Consider the following 18066-nt stretch of genomic DNA (forward strand, 5'->3'; position numbering starts at 1 on the left):
ATCAGTAACTCATTAAGCTCTCCCAGGTGAGCTCGCTGAAGCAGGTGCATTTACCTCTGTATACCTGCTACCACCGTAGCCTCATTTAAACTTGGATGAATGTTTCTCTTGGGAACCCATGGACTTACTGTCTACAACTGCATTGACAACACAATGGCAAAACTGGGTAGTTGCCACAGAAAGCATATAGCCCACCAGGAATATTTACTACCTGGTCCTTTGTTGACACTTGGTTAAGCCATTTTTACACTTCTTTTTTTTTTTCAAAACTTATTTTTTATTTATTTTAAAGGCAGAATTATAGCACAAGGAGGAGAGACAGAGAGGTCTTCCATCCACTGTATCAGTGCCCAAATGGCAGCAATGGCAAGGGCTGGGCCAGGCCAAAGCCAGGGAGCCTGGAGCTTCTTCTGGGTCTCCACATGGATGCAGGGACCCAAGCACGTGGGCCATCCCACATTGCTTTCCCAGGCACATTAACAGGGAGCTGGATCAGAAGTGGAGCAGTGGGGTCTCGAATGCCCACATGGGATGTCAGAAATGGTGTCGCAGGCAGAAGCTTAACCTGCTACCTACTATGCCACAATGCCAACCTCTATTTTTACACTTCTACACACCTGTCTTAATTCTGAAGCTGAGAGAAAATATCCCTTAAAATACAAAGCAATATCTTCCAATAGGTCTTGGGTGAGTACAGCTCCTAAGAGGCAGTATAGCATTATTCTGCATAATAGAACCAATTTCCAGAATTCTCCAGTAGCAGCCTGCCATTCTATTAACTTGGAACAAGGGCAAAGTCATGAGGACATTCGGTCTTTGTATACTGTAGATAAAATTTCAATCTAAAATGATTTTTAAAAAAATACTTAAAGAAACCATAGCTTGCTTTAAATTTGTGTGTTTTTCTTCAGAACTAAGTAAAAATCTCATTGAAAATCTTCATTTATTTAGAAATCATCTGAAGATTTTGGAAGTGCCATGTTTCTTTTATTCATTGTTTTAGATTTCAAGCAGTCTCCATGATAAGGAGGGAAAGCAAAAAGAAAAAAAGATAGATACTCTGTCTCCCTCAACAGAATTCTCTGAAGACCCTATGTCCTGACTCTTTTTAACTCAAAATCATTTTATGTGTCTTTCTATATTATCTGTTTAGCTAAAAGAGATTGATGAAAAGTGAATAAAATTAATTCTGTTCCAGTTCAATAGTTTCTTTTCAGTTGTTTTTATTTTGCTTAACCAAGTCACTTGGCCTCAGTTACCCCGGTCATGGGAGCTTCGTCCGAGCTGGATACCCTTCCCTCTAATCCCCAAAGCCTCATATCCTGTTTTTCACTCTTTCTCTTGATTTTAGCAGATGTTGTCTATTAATGTGTCTGAGAACTTAGGATGTTTCAATTATGGACCAAAGAAACAGGCTATTTTCACTCCTTATGCTTCCCCAAAGTTACCGTTCATTTGTCACTTTCAAGAGTGTGACTATCAGAATAAATAAATTCAAAGTGAAAGATGTGGACTGGACAGGCTATTCAGATTCAGATTCTGTGGATCAGACAGCAGAAAAGCTCTAGCTGCTCCATTTTACTCATCACAACTTGTAAGTCTCACTTGTCTAATTTGATCCAGGCAAAGTTTCTTTGTTTATAAAAACCTGCCATCCATCTGACTTTCCTTGTTTGGCTGTCAAAACACATTGTAAATCAACAGCTAAGGTCTGAATGTGCATTGAGCCTGTGAAAAAAAAATAATAACAGGTAGTCTGGTCTTCCTGACTGTGAGATCACTGGGGAAAGTTCATGTAGATGAGGCTAAAAGAGTGAATGCTAGTCACCTCACTGAGTCATTCGATTCTTACTCGCAGATGCCATGTAAATCCAGCAAAGATTTATTTTAAAAAATTATAGATTTATTTTCATTTTATTTGAAAGGCAGAGCAACAGAGAAATATCTTCCTTATGCTTGTTCACAGCCCAAATGTCCTCAACAACTGGAATTGGGCCAGGCCAAAGCCAAGAGACCAAAACTCAATCTGGCTCTCCCACATGGATGGTAAGGACCCAAGGACTTGAGTCATCATCTGCTGCCTCCCAAAGTGTACATTAATGAGAAGCTGGATGTGGATCAGAGAAACCAGAACTTGAACCAGGGATTCAGGCATCTCCAATGGCCACTTTAACCACTATGCTAAATGCCCATCCCAGCAAAGATGTTTAGCTAATCAGGACAACTGAGTTCTAGAGCTCTAGTTACTTCTCAATAGCTGGTTTATTTCAGATATAAGTTGACCAGTTTGTCCTTAGATTTTTATCAATGGTTAAAATAAGAAAGTAAAACCTGCCATATATGAATATAATATCATTCAGAGGAATAAATGCAATTATGACATTGCACAATTATCATAATTTTCATCATAATGAAACAAGTTACTTCACCAATTTCACTACATTGAAATCAATTCAATATAAATAATATAAATATAAATAAATTTATATAAATAATAAAATTTATATAAATAATATAAATCCTAAAGACCTGGGTTTGAATCCTGGCTCCATTACTAACTAAGCCCCAAATTCCTCATTTAAAAATATAGAGATAATAACAATACCTACTTTACAGCCCACTAGCAATAACTGTTAAATAAGATAATTCATCTAAAGCACTCAGGATAAAGCTTGACACATGCTATGGTTTGGCTATGATTTTAGTGTATCCCCCCATGTTTCATGTACTGGAGTCATGGTTCCCATGGTTCCCAGTGTAGCAATATTGAGAGGTGGTGGAACATTTAAGAGGTGGGGCCTAACTGAAGATAATTAGGTCATAGGGCACTGCTCTTGGAAGGGATTAATACTTTGCTCCTGGAAGTCTTTTCTCACTCTTGTGGACAGTCCCCAGAGGCAGGTTGTTTTAAGAAAAGCTCATGCCTCTCCTGAATCTCTCTTGCTTCCTGTCTTGACACGATCTCTCCTTCACACATGAACTCTTGTCATGTTGCCATCTACCATGTTGTGATATAGCCAGAAAGCCCTTATAAGAGCCAAGCAGATGCAGGCATCACACTCTTGCACCTCCAAAACTGTAAGCTACATAAACCTCTTTTTTATATAAAGTACCCAGACTCGGGCATTTTGCTACAGCAACAGAAAATGGATTTAGACAACACATGAATAGAGATAAGGATTAGCTTAATCATCACAGTCCTCATTAGTAGCTCACAGTGGGAATGTTAGATGGACATGAAGGACAAAATTACAGATCACTAGGGATTGTGTTCAGAGTGACTCCAATTAAGGAATTTTACCAGTTGAAGGATTTCTTGTTCAGTTTGATGAATGATGTTCCTAATATCTGCTCAATCAACACTAATTTCTGCATTCAATCAGTTTTCAAAAAGTATGCGTTGAGCATCTAATTCATGCCATGCAATGTACAATATAACACTGAGCAAGACAATCTAGAGTTTGAATTTTCTAACCCAAAAAACAATGGAGGGCATTAAAAGGATGCCTAGAAGTGCCATCTAGTTCAGTCTAGGAGGGCCAGGATGCAATCCATGAAGGAAACAGTGTCTAAGCCAATACTTAGACAAGAAATGGAATTGGCCATGTAAAGCAGAGTACAATCAGAATATTTCATCACTGGTATAAGAAGATTCAGAGGCAAAAGAGATGCTGATGTTGAAAGATAAATCAAATGGCTGGCAAGTAGGACACAATGGAGAAATGTAGTAGAGGTGTAAAGGGGCCCGATGACAGAGAGTATTGAACACAGGCTGGTGTATTTGGACATCATTCTGAAAGCACTGGGAAGAAGTTAAATTGTTTCAAAAAAGGAGTATGAAATTATCACATTTGCATTTGTCTAACTGAGAGGTGGTGATGAGGGCTTCTGTTTTCAAGCACACACATGTAAAAAAAGAGGGGGAGGAGTGCCAAATGGTTTGAGGTATCCGGGAAGAGGAAGTGAGAAATTAGGGGAAAATCCAGAATGGTGAAGGACTGAAGACTAAGCCACAGATTTTTTAGAGGAAGACGTCATTCTTATCTTTGAATTTCAGTTGTGCTCAGTGACCAAGAACCATATCATTCTAATTTATAATTGCTTCATGTGGCAAGGATAAAAGAAGAAAGAAATAGGTTATATTCTTGCCATCCCTCCCATATCCCTAGTCTCCACTGCCTTTCAAGAAGAAAGGATTCTTGCTTTGGGGTCCAGCATTTAGATCCTCCTTTGCTACAAAGAATGCAGGAGGAAAGAAGTTGAGCAGAAAAATTATGACATATCACAGAGACAAGTTTATTTTTACCTAGTAAGTAAGTAAGTCAGATAGTAGAGGAAAGAGGGAAAAAACACATCTGAGTTTATGAGAGTTTGGGAAAATTTGTTGTGTTTATAGAGAGATACATAGTGTGCAATAAAGTATAGGAGATATTAAAAAGGAGATACATAAAGAAAAGCATTATAGTGCATTAGTGTTAGGAATTACATAAAAGCAGAGTAATATTTAAATTGTGAATTATATAAGAGTGCAGTAAGATTAAAATTGTTTTGCAATGATTATAAATGCAGGACAGGCATTATTTCTATTGTAATATCATTCAAAGTCAAGCTACAGACTTCTAAGCTATAGAAACATTACCAACATAACGAGGAGGCTTCCCTAGAACTTAAAAGATCCACTTCCAAAAAGGTCTGCTTAAAATTTCTGACAAGGAAGGAAAAAAAAAAAAAACAGAAAATATATAGTCATTTTCTTTCCATTCAAACATATTGGCCTTAAAAGTAAAAATTTTGGTAAACACTGATCTTTCCTTTCCAACTTATGCTCACTTAATGATATTTCACAGAAAACATATCAGGAATAATAAATGAAAAAAAAAATCTAAAGAAAGGCTACAGACCAGAATATCCTGAGAAAAGAACAGGGAACTTGTGTCATGTTGTTCCTAAAAAATTTTCACATAAATGAACCAACCAAAGAGTGGGAGCTAAATCAAAGAATTCAGCAGATTGTAATAGGGACTTTAAGTCCACAAACTGCATTAATTGATAAAAATTTAAGTATCAGGGCTGGCATTGTAGAATAGCAGGTAAAGCCAAGGTTTGTGATGCTGGCATCCCATGTGGTTGCCGATTCCTGTCCCAGCTTCTCCCACTTGCAATATAGCTCCCTGCTAATGACCTGGAAAATGCAATGGAAGATGGCCCAAGTGTTTGAGCCCCTACCTCACATATGGGAGACCTGGAAAGCTCTGGGCTGCTGGCTTTGGCCTGGCCCAACCCTGGAGTTTGTGGCCATCTGGGGAGCCATCAGATAGCTCACTCTTGCTTTCTTTCTTTCTGTAACACTTTCAGATAAATGAATATTTTTAAAAATTAAGTATGATTTATAGGAAATCCAAATGTATTTAATCCTTTATTATAAAAATGTAGTTACTTTAAGCAAACAATTTCTTAACTTGTTTGAAAGCATGTGGCCCAAGAAGTGTGTGGCAGGGTTGTCTGGGTGAAGGTGTAGGACAGGAAGGGAGCACTTTGTAAAATTATGTCTTTCAATCTAAAGTTCAAACTCATTTACATGAGAGGCTTAGGACTTGGGGTGTTTTGTTATTTTTGATCCAAAAAAAATGACTTTGTCTACCAATAGGTTTTCTGTTTATATTTAGTCCATGGTTCAAGGAATATAAAATTGGATATAACTGAGAATTCTGCCTCCAGCCCTCATGCAGCCACTCTACTAGCTAAAGAGCTATTCAAACTAGAATAAGAGTATGTCAATAGAGGAAATTGTATATGAGAAAGAAACACATTTTGATACTGGATCTTCAGTCATCACTCACTTCTATGGAAAAGCTAGGGCATTCTATTTTTAAACTTTAACATTCAGCCATAAAGGAAAATCAATTTTGAATATGTATCATTGGAATAGAGTTTCTTCAATTTGTTCCATACACTAAGCACACAAGTTACCAGCTCCACACTGTTTGACGCTCTCATCAGAATGTCACAGTGAGACACTTAGACTATCCCACAAATATCAAAACAATAAGCTATGTGGTCTCACTTAATCAGTATGATATGTTAATACATGAACACACAAGGAACTCTTTCCTCTCTGTATTCTCCCAAAGAAAGATGGAAAGAATAAGATTTAATTTCTGCATGATCACAAACCTGGAGATCAAGTGAGCTATCAGAAAGAAGGCTGGAGTAGTCACTGCTTACTCAAGCCAGGCATCTCCAAAGAAGTAAATGATTACTAATCTGTATGTGCTAATGATGAACAATACACTTTTCCCAAACTCCTACCATTCTCAGAGAATCAAAATCAATAATAACATCACTGTTATTTTGCTCTACTTTTATTTCTAAATGATTATCTCACTTTTATAAGGAATGGTGGCAAAGAAGTTAATAATTTTTCAAAGTTTTATTTATTTGATTATTTGAAGGCAGAGTGACAGAACAGAGGGACAGAAGGGTCACCCATCTGCTGGATTACTCCATAAATGCCTTCAAAAATCAGAGTTGGGACAAGCCAAAGCCAGGAGCCAGGAAATCCATTCAGGTCTCCCATACAAAAATCAAGAACCTATATACTTGTGTCATCATCTGTTGCCTCCCAGACAAATTAGCAGGAAGCTTGATTGGAATCAGAGAGAGAACTCAATCCCCATGGGCTTCACTGATATGGGATGCAGGCATCCTAAACACTACTTAACCTGCTTAACACTACATAACACTACCTAATTAACAAATATTAATTAACTATAATTAACTAATGCCTACACCAATTATCATTTTTATGAGTAAACTGCCCTTACACAGACTTCTTGGACTAATAATTTGAGTCCCAAACCCCGAAGTTCAAATTTCCAGTCTAATGTTTATCACATTTTATTAGTTTCCTGTAACTTTGTGCTCATAAAGAGCTGGAGCAGTGATTATCAACCTTGACACTATTGACATTTGCACCAGATGATTCTTTGTTGGGAGATAAGGGAGGGAAGTTGTGCTGCACATTTTAGGGTGTTTAGCATCCCTGTCCTTTGTCCACTAAATGGCAGTAGCACCTCTCCTATTTTGATGACCAAAAATGGCTCTAGATATTGCCAAATGTTCTCTGGGGCCAGAGTCACACAATTCAGAACAATGTAAATTTAACTTTTACATTAACAAAGGAAGCGTTTAAATCCATTAGGAACTTAATCACACTTTGTTAAAAATTATCATAGTATTTGTTACTAGAAACAGTATCGCATACGAAAAATAAAATTGACACACCATTGACTCAACTAACCAAAAAAAAAGGAGCAAGAAGACGCAAATCAATAAAATTAAAGATGAAAAAGGGAATGTAATTAGACACCACTGAAATGAAAAGTCATCAAAAATGATTAGAAAGAGTTGTATGCCAACAAACTGGGAAATCTGTCAGAAATGGATAGATTCTTGGACACATACAACCTACCTAAATTGAACCATGAAGACACAGAAAACCTAAACAGACCCATAACCTAGTCAGAAATTGAATCAGTAATAAAGGCCTCCCCAACAAAGAAAAGCCCAAGACTGGATGGATTCACTGCTGAATTCTACCAGACATTCAAACTTTTCAAAATAATTGAAAGAGAGGGAATCCTCCCAAATTCTTTCTATGAAGCCAGCATCACCTTAATCCCTAAACCTGAAAAAGATGCAGCAGAGAAAGAAAATTACAGACCAATTTCCCTGATGAACATAGACACAAACATACTCAATAAGATTCTCACCAAGAGAATTCAACAACACATCAGAAATATCATCCACCCAGACCAAGTGGGATTTATCCCTGGTATGCAGGGATGGCTCAACGTTCACAAATAAATCAATATGATACACTACATTAACAAACTGCAGAAGAAAAAGCACATGATTATCTCAATAGATGCAGAGAAAGCATTAGATAAAATACAACACCCTTTCATGATGAAAACTCTTTTTTTTTTTTTTTTTGACAGGCAGCGTGAACAGTGAGAGAGAGAGAGACAGAGAGAAAGGTCTTCCTTTTGCCGTTGGTTCACCCTCCAATGGCTGCTGCGGCCGGTGTGCTGTGGCCTCATGATGAAAACTCTAAGCACATTGGGTACAGAAGGAACATTCCTCAACACAATCAAGCCAATTTATGAAAAATTCACAGCCAGCATCATATAGAATGGGGAAAGTTGGAAGCATTCCCACTGAGATCCAGTACCAGACAGGGACACCCACTCCTACCATTGTTATTCAATATAGTACTGGAATTGTAGAGTCATTAGGCAAGAAAAAGAAATTAAAGAAATACAAATTGGAAAGGAAGAAGTCAAACTATCCCTCTTCGCAGACGATGTGATTCTTTATTTAGGGGATTCAAAGAACTCTACTAAGAGACTATTGGAAATCAGAGAAGAGTTTGACAAAGTAGCAGGGTATAAAATCAATGCACAAAAATCAACAGCCTTTGTATACACAGGCAATGTCACAGCTGAGAAAGAACTTCTAAGATCAATCCCATTCACAATAGCTACAAAAACAATCAAATACCTTGGAATAAACTTAACTAAGGACGTTAAAGATCTCTATGGTGAGAATAACAAAATCTTAAAGAAAAAAATAGAAGAGCATACCAAAAAAATGGAAAAATCTTCCATGCTCATGGATTGGAAGAATCAATATCATCAAAATGTCCATTCTCCCAAAAGCAATTTACAGATGCAATGTGATACCAATCAAGATACCAAAGACCTTCTTCTCAGATCTGGAAAAAATTATGCTGAAATTCCTATGGAGAAGCAAGAGAACTCGAATAGGTAAAGCAATTTTGTATAAGAAAAACAAAGCCAGAGGCATCACAATACCAGATTTCAAGACTTACTATAGGGCAGTTATAATCAAATCAGACTGGTAATGTTACAGAAAGAGATAGGTAGACCAATGGAACAGAATAGAAACACCAGAAATCAACCCAAACATCTACAGCCAACTTATATTTGATCAAGGATGTAAAACCAATTCCTGAAGCAAGGACAGTCTATTCAATAAATGGTACTGGGAAAACTGGATTACTACGTGCAGAAGCATGAAGCAAGACCCCTACCTTACACCTTACACAAGAATCCATTCAACATGGATTAAAGACCTAAATCTACGACCCGACACCATCAAATTATTAGAGAACATTGGAGAAACCCTGCAAGATTAGGCTCAGGCAAAGACTTCTTGGAAAACACTTCAGAGGCACAGGCAATCAAAGCCAAAATAAATAATTAGGATTACATCAAATTGAGAAGTTTCTGTACTGAAAAAGAAACAGTCAGGAAAGTGAAGAGGCAACCGACAGAATGAGAAAAAAATATTTGAAAATTATGCAACTGATAAAGGATTAACAACCAGAATCTACAAAGAGATCAAGAAACTCCACAACAACAAAACAAACAACCCACTTAAGAGATGGGACAAGGACCTAAGCAGACATTTTTCAAAAGAGGAAATCCAAGAGGCCAACAGACACATGAAAAAATGTTCAAGATCACTAGCAATCAGGGAAATGCAAATCAAAACCACAATGAGGTTTCACCTCACCCCAGTTAGAATGGATCACATTCAGAACTCTACCAACAACAGATGCTGGCGAGGATGTGGGGAAAAAGGGACATTATTCCACTGCTGGTGGGAATGCAAACTGGTAAAGCCACTATGAAGGTCAGTCTGGAGATTCCTCAGAAACCTGAATATAACCCTACCATACAACCCAGCCATCCAGCTCCTCAGAATTTACCCAAAGGAAATTAAATTGGCAAATAAAAGAGCTGTCCACACCTCAATGTTTATTGCAGTTCAATTCAAAATAGCTAAGACCTGGAATCAATCTAATGCCCATCAACAGAAGACTGGATAAAGAAATTTTGGGGACCAGCACCGTGGCTCAATAGGCTAATCCTCCACCTGTGGTGCCGGCACACCAGGTTCTAGTCCTGGTCAGAGCACCAGATTTTGTCCCAAATGATGCTCTTCCAGTCCAGCTCTCTTCTGTGGCCCAGGAGTGCAGTGGAGGATGGCCCAAGTCCTTGGGCCCTGCACCTGCATGGGAGACCACGAGAAGCACCTGGCTCCTGGCTTCAGATCAGTGTGGTGCACTGGCTGCAGCGGCCATTGTAGGGTGAACCAATGGCAAAGGAAGACCTTTCTCTCTGTCTCTGTCTCTCTCTCTCACTGTCCACTCTGCCTGTCCAAAAAATAAATAAATAAATAAATAAATAAATAAATAAAAATTAATTAAATTTAAAAAAGAAATTATGGCATATGTACTCTATAGAAAGCTACACAGTGGTTTAAAAAAATGAAATCCAGTCATTTGCAACAAAATGGAGGAATCTGGAAACATCATGCTGAGTGAAATAAGCCAGTCTCAAAGAGACAAATATCATATGTTCTCCCTGATCGGTGATAACTAACTGAGCACCTAAAAGGAAACCTGTAGAAGTGAAACTTACAGTATGAGAAACAATGATTTGATCAGCCCTTGTCCTGGCTGTGATGGAACAGCTTACTACTTTTTTTTTCAGTATTTTCTTTTTCTACTTAATACCATTGGCTGAACTCTTTAATTAACACACAATTATTCTTTGGTGTTTAAATTTAACTGAAAAGTGATCCCTGTTAAAAAAGAAGAGTGGCAATAAGAGAGGGAGGAGACACACAGTTTGGCACATGCTCACTTGGACTTACTCCTAATGGTAGAGCCAGAGACATGGCATGGGACTCCAAATTTCATTAAGCTGGCAGGTTCCAATGACATCTTACTTCTTAAAGTGTTCGGTTTAAGTTCATAATTGATGAAAAAGATAGGGTTAAGTGTCAAAGGCATCACATAATAAGACTAGTGTCTGCTAATAATAATTTATAGAATTAAAAAGGAGACAAGAGCCCAACATGCAAAGTGGTATACACAGCTGATTCATAGAATGGCAAAAGCCCTAAACACACTCTGGCCTCAGAATCAGCCCTTAAGGCATTCAGATCTGGCTAAAAAGCCTATGAGAGTTTCTCAGGCATGGAAAGCCAAGACACTGTGGCAACAAATGACCTAAAAGAAAGACCTCTGTGAGTGAGGTCTCAGCGGAAAGAACAGGCCATCAAAGAAGGAGGTACCTTTCTCTGAAGGGAGGAGAGAACTTCCACTTTGACAATGGCCTTGTCTAAATAAGGTCGGAGTTGGCGAACTCAAGAGGCTTCCATAGCCTTGGCAGCTGATGACAAGAGCCTCAGGTCATTACTGACATCATAAATAAGAATGTCACTTGGTAAATCAACAATAGGAGTCACTGTGCAATTACTCCCCATGTAGGATCTTTGTCCTTAATGTCTTGTGTGCTATGTTAATTAACAGTAAAACTAGTACTCAAATAGTACTTTATACTTTATATGTCTGTGCAGGTGCAATCTGTTGAAATCTTTACTTAGTATATACTAAGTTGATCTTCTATATATAAAGATAATTAAAAATGAATCTTAATGAAGAATGGGGTAGGAGAGGGAGTAGAAGATAAGATGGTTTGTGGGTGGGAAGGAGGTTATGGGGGGAAAACCGCTATAATCCAAAATTTGTACTTTCAAAATTTATATTAAATAAAAGCTTTCTTTAAAAAAGAAAACCTTATGATTAATAAAATGTACTTTATTCACATAAAAATACTATCACAAACACCTAATATAAGTTCTAATTATGCTACAGTGTAGCAGTGAGTTAAATCATTTCTTTGGTGACCAATAAACAATGCAGAGGACCCTTCTTAATCAAATACATATATTACATTAAAATTTTATGGTAACCATACACTGATAGTCCACTTGCATGTGATAAAAATGTGAAGGCACACATCATCTCTTGGTTAATCATCCAGCAACTGTGGCATTACATAGACATTCTCAAAACGCTGGTAACTATCCTGTAATACCACATTGTATATGGACGATAGAATAAAAAAGGGAGAGAATGATCCAACATGGGAAACAGGATACACAGCAGACTCATAGAATGGCAGATGTCCTAAACAGCACTCTGGCCTCAGAATCAGCCCTTAAGGCATTCGGATCTGGCTGAAGAACCCATGAGAGTATTTTAGGCAGCAAAAGCCAAGACACTCTGGCAAAAAAAAAAAAAAAAAAAAAAAAAAACCTAAATGAAAGGTCTCTGCAAGTGAGATCCCAGTAGAAAGAATGGGCCATCAAAAGAGGAGGTACCTTTCTCTGAAGGGAGGAGAGAACTTCCACTTTGACTATCACCTTGTCCAAATAAGATCAAAGTCGGTGAACTCAAAAGGTTTCCATAGCCTTGGCAACTCATGACTAGAGCCAAGGGAGATTTCTGACGCCATAAACAAGAGTGTCAAATTGTTAAGTCAAAAAAATGGAGGAGGCAAGATGGCGGAATAGGAAGGGAGCACACTGAGAGTCCGTGGAGAGACAGTTTAATAAAAGTGGAGATACTGCAGGTTCAAGGAAGAGTAGGGGAGGAAACAGCAGAAGAAACTCTTCCAGAACGTGTGATTCACAGTGGACCTGTGTGGAGAGCGTGGGAGCCCACAATTCGGGACAACAGAGGCAGACTCAACACACCAGCACTGGAACGCGAGGTGAGCTGAACCTCAATAGCCCGAGACACCGGCAGGCAAGCGGAGAGAGGAGACTAGAGGGAACGACCCCCGGGGGGGGGGGGGGGGAAGTTCACCAGGCTAACTGGAAGAGAGAGAGAGAGAAAAAAAAAAAGGTGACTGGTACGGACACGGGTTTCTCTCTCTACGCTCACCTCTCAAGGGCGAGCAAGACAAAGAGCAGGCACCATCTTGGACATACGTCATAAGCAGAGCGACCTCAGGTCTGCACCGGCCCTGAGCCTAGCAGAAAAACCTGACTCTGGGCGGGGCGAATTAACAGAAGATTAGGACCTAGTAAATCTGTGGTGCTACTGAACTGAGACTGTGAAAAAAGAGACAGTGGGGGAGAGAACTCACGGAATTCACATGAGTACTCTCCAGAGACGCTACAATTCTGTAACTTTGGCAACCCAGTGGGAGACTGAAGGAGAATCTGAGCCCACCCTGAGGGCAGAACAGATTCCCTGTGTGGTCCTTGGGAAAGAGCTTCCGATCTCTGGCTCCTGTGGATCTATCATTTGCCTGCTAACTACCTCCAACTTTGTTCAGCTATGCGGAATTACTTCCCTTTTGAATCAAGAAAAGAAAGAGAGAGAGAGAGAGATCTACCACGCCTAACCTGGGAGTGTCACCTTTGGCACACCAAACAGAGCTCTCAGGCCACACCCATCTCAAGCCTCTAAGGTTCCATCAAAAACAGACAGTCCACTTAATCTAGAGTCATAGTATAACAAGAAAAAGCACAACAGTGAAGAAACCAAATATCTCCAATATGCCAAATAACAAATGCAAAAACCAAGGTAATAAAAACAAGGAAGTCACCATGAAGCCCCCAAATGAAAAAGACACCCCAATTCAAGATTATGAAGATGATGACATAGAAGAAATGCAAGAAGCAGATCTCAAAAAATTGATAAGAACATTAAGAAGTTCTCAAAAACAAATTCTTGAACTACAGAAATCCTTAATGGACAAGATAGAAAATCTCTCCCGTGAAAATGAAATATTAAGGAGGAATCAAAATGAAACGAAACAACTAGTACAACAGGAAACTGTGATAGTGACGAGAAATCATAATGAAGTGAAGAATTCAATAGATCAAATGAAAAACACAATAGAGAGCCTTACAAACAGAATGGGTGAAGCAGAAGAGAGAATATCGGACTTAGAAGACAGAGAACAGGAAAGGATACAGTCAGACCAAAGAAAAGAAGAGGAAATTAGAAATCTAAAACATATTGTCAGCAATCTTCAGGATACTATTAAAAAACCCAACATCCGGGTTCTAGGAGTTCCTGAAGGCACGGAGAGGGAGAAAGGATTAGAAGGCCTTTTTAGTGAGATATTAGCAGAAAATTTCCCAGGTTTGGAGAAGGACAGAGAAATCCTAGTACAGGAAGCTCACAGAACCCCTAATAAACATGACCAAAAGAGATCCTCACCATGACACGTTGTAATTAAACTCTCCACAGTGAAACATAAAGAAAAGATCCTAAAATGTGCAAGAGAGAAACGTCAGATTACTCTCAGAGGATCTCCAATCAGACTCACAGCTGACTTCTCATCAGAAACTCTACAAGCTAGGAGGGAAAGGCGAGATATAGCCCAGGTACTAAGAGAGAAAAACTGCCAGCCCAGAATATTATATCCTGCAAAGCTATCATTTGTGAATGAAGGTGAAATAAAGACTTTTCATAGCAAACAGAAATTGAAAGAATTTGTTGCCACTCGTCCAGCCCTGCAAAAGATGCTTAAAGATGTGTTACACACAGAAACACAGAAACACGGTCATCAATATGAAAGAAGATAAAGAAAGGAAACCTCACAACAAAAGATCACAGGGAATTCAAAGCATATATTAGAACTTATCTTTGGCAAATGGCAGGGCAAAGTTACCACTTATCAATAGTCACATTGAACGTGAATGGCCTGAACTGTCCAGTTAAAAGACACCGATTGGCTGATTGGGTTAAGGAACAAAACCCATCTATTTGCTACTTACAAGAAACACATCTTTCCAACAAAGATCCATACAGACTGAAAGTGAAAGGCTGGAAAAAGATATACCATGCCAACAGAAATGAAAAAAGAGCGGGCGTAGCCATCTTAATATCGGACAACATAAACTTTACCACAAAAACTGATAAGAGAGACAAAGAGGGACACTATATAATGATTAAGGGATCAATACAACAAGAAGATATAACAATTATCAATGTATATGCACCTAACTACAGGGCACCGGTTTATCTAAAAGATTTGTTAAGTGACTTAAAGGGAGACTTAGACCCCAATGCAATAGTTCTGGGGGACTTCAATACTCCACTCTCAGAAATAGACAGATCAACAGGACAGAAGATCAACAAGGATACAGTAGATTTAAACGACACTATAGCCCAAATGGATCTAACAGATATATACAGAACTTTCAATCCTACAGCTAAAGATTTTACATTCTTCTCAGCAGTACATGGAACCTTCTCTAGGATTGGCCACATACTAGGCCATAAAGCAAGTCTCAGCAAATTCAAAAGAATTAGAATCATACCATGCAGCTTCTCAGATCATAAAGGAATGAAGTTGGAAATTAGCAACTCAGGAATCCCTAGAGCATACGCAAACACATGGAGATTGAACAACATGCTCCTGAATGAACAGTGGGTCATAGAAGAAATTAAACGAGAAATCAAAAATTTTCTGGAAGTAAATAAGGATAACAGCACAACATACCAAAACTTATGGGACGCAGCAAAAGCAGTGTTAAGAGGAAAGTTTATATCAATAGGTGCCTACATCAAGAAATTGGAAAGGCACCAAATAGATGAGCTGTCAACACATCTCAAGGATCTAGAAAAACTACAGCAAACCAGACCCAAATCTAGTAGGAGAAGAGAAATAATGAAAATCAAAGAGGAAATCAACAGGATTGAATCCAAAAAAAACATTACAAAAAATCAGCCAAACGAGGAGCTGGTTTTTTGAAAAAATAAACAAAATTGACACCCCATTGGCCCAACTAACTAAAAAAGAAGAGAAAAGACCCAAATCAATAAAATCAGAGATGAAAAAGGAAACGTAACAACAGACACCACAAAAATAAAAAGAATCATCAGAAATTACTACAAGGACTTGTATGCCAGCAAACAGGGAAACCTATCAGAAATGGATAGATTCCTGGACACATGCAACCTACATAAATTGAACCAGAAAGACATCGAAAACCTAAACAGACCCATAAGTGACAGAAATTGAAACAGTAATTAAGGCCCTCCCAACAAAGAAAAGCCCAGGACCAGATAGATTCACTGCTGAATTCTACCAGACATTTAAAGAAGAACTAACTCCAATTCTTCTCAAACTATTCAGAATAATCAAAGAAGAGGGAATCCTCCCAAATTCTTTCTATGAAACCAGCATCACCTTAATTCCTAAGCCGGAAAAAGATGCAGCGTTGAAAGAGAATTACAGACCATTATGCCTGATAAACATAGATGCAAAAATCCTCAATAAAATTCTCGCCAATAGAATGCAACAACACATCAGAAAGATCATCCACCCAGACCAAGTGGGATTTATCCCTGGTATGCAGGGATGGTTTAATGTGCGCAAGACAATCAATGTGATACACCACATTAACAGACTGCAGAAGAAAAACCATATGATTATCTCAATGGACGCCGAAAAAGCATTTGATAAAATACAACACCTGTTCATGATGAAAACTCTAAGCAAATTGGGTACAGAAGGAACATTCCTCAATACAATCAAAGCAATCTATGAAAAATCCACAGCCAACATCCTATTGAATGGGGAAAAGTTGGAAGCATTTCCACTGAGATCTGGTACCAGACAGGGATGCCCACTCTCACCACTGCTATTCAATATAGTTCTGGAGGTTCTAGCCAGAGCTATTAGGCAAGAAAAAGAAATTAAAGGGATACAAATTGGGAAGGAAGAAGTCAAACTATCCCTCTTTGCAGATGATATGATTCTTTATTTAGGGGAACCAAAGAACTCTACTAAGAGACTATTGGAACTCATAGAAGAGTTTGGCAAAGTAGCAGGGTATAAAATCAATGCACAAAAATCAACAGCATTTGTATACACAGGCAAAGCCACGGCTGAGGAAGAACTTCTAAGATCAATCCCATTCACAATAGCTACAAAAACAATCAAATACCTTGGAATAAACTTAACCAAGGATGTTAAAGATCTCTATGATGAAAATTACAAAACCTTAAAGAAAGAAATAGAAGAGGATACCAAGAAATGGAAAAATCTTCCATGCTCATGGATTGGAAGAATCAATATCATCAAAATGTCCATTCTCCCAAAAGCAATTTATAGATTCAATGCAATCCCAATCAAGATACCAAAGACCTTCTTCTCAGATCTGGAAAAAATTATGCTGAAATTTATATGGAGACACAGGAGACCTCGAATAGCTAAAGCAATCTTGTACAACAAAAACGAAGCTGGAGGCACCACAATACCAGATTTCAGGACATACTACAGGGCAGTTGTAATCAAAACAGCATGGTACTGGTACAGAAACAGATGGATAGACCAATGGAACAGAATAGAAACACCAGAAATCAATCAAAACTTCTACAGCCAACTCATATTTGATCAAGGGTCCAAAACCAATCCCTGGAATAAGGACAGTCTATTCAATAAGTGGTGCTGGGAAAATTGGATTCCCACGTGCAGAATCATGAAGCAAGACCCCTACCTTACACCTTACACAAAAGTCCACTCAACATGGATTAAAGAATTAAATCTACAACCCGACACCATCAAATTATTAGAGAGCATTGGAAAAACCCTGAAAGATATAGGTACCGGCAATGACTTCTTGGAAAACACCCCAGAAGCACAGGCAATCAAAGCCAAAATTAACATTTGGGATTGTATCAAATTGAGAAGTTTCTGTACTGCAAAAGAAACAGCCAGGAAAGTGAAGGACAACCGACAGAATGGGAAAATATATTTGCAAACTATGCAATTGATAAAGGGTTGATCACCAGAATCTACAAAGAAATCAAGAAACTCCACAAGATCAAAACAAACAACCCACTTAAGAGATGGGACAAGGACTTCAATAGACATTTTTCAAAAGAGGAAATCCAAGAGGCCAACAGACACATGAAAAAATGTTCAAGATCACTAGCAATCAGGGAAATGCAAATCAAAACCACAATGAGGTTCCACCTCACCCCAGTTAGAATGGCTCACATTCAGAAATCTACCAACAATAGATGCTGGAGAGGATGTGGGGAAAAAGGGACACTAACCCACTGTTGGTGGGAATGCAAACTGGTTAAGCCACTATGGAAGTCAGTCTGGAGATTCCTCAGAAACCTTAATATAACCCTACCATTCAACCCAGCCA

The 18066-nt window shown here is 38.5% G+C and overlaps 1 long non-coding RNA gene across 3 annotated transcripts in view; it reads right to left on the bottom strand.

The window, feature by feature from the left end:
* The window catches only part of LOC127483538 (uncharacterized), a 92011-nt gene that overhangs the window by 39318 nt on the left and 34627 nt on the right, over positions 1–18066 (bottom strand). The gene's annotated exons all lie outside the window — the stretch shown is intronic.

Source organism: Oryctolagus cuniculus, chromosome 13, assembly GCF_051225735.1.
Source record: "Oryctolagus cuniculus isolate XC-2025 breed Fujian yellow rabbit chromosome 13, ASM5122573v1, whole genome shotgun sequence".
Classification (NCBI taxonomy): domain Eukaryota; kingdom Metazoa; phylum Chordata; class Mammalia; order Lagomorpha; family Leporidae; genus Oryctolagus; species Oryctolagus cuniculus.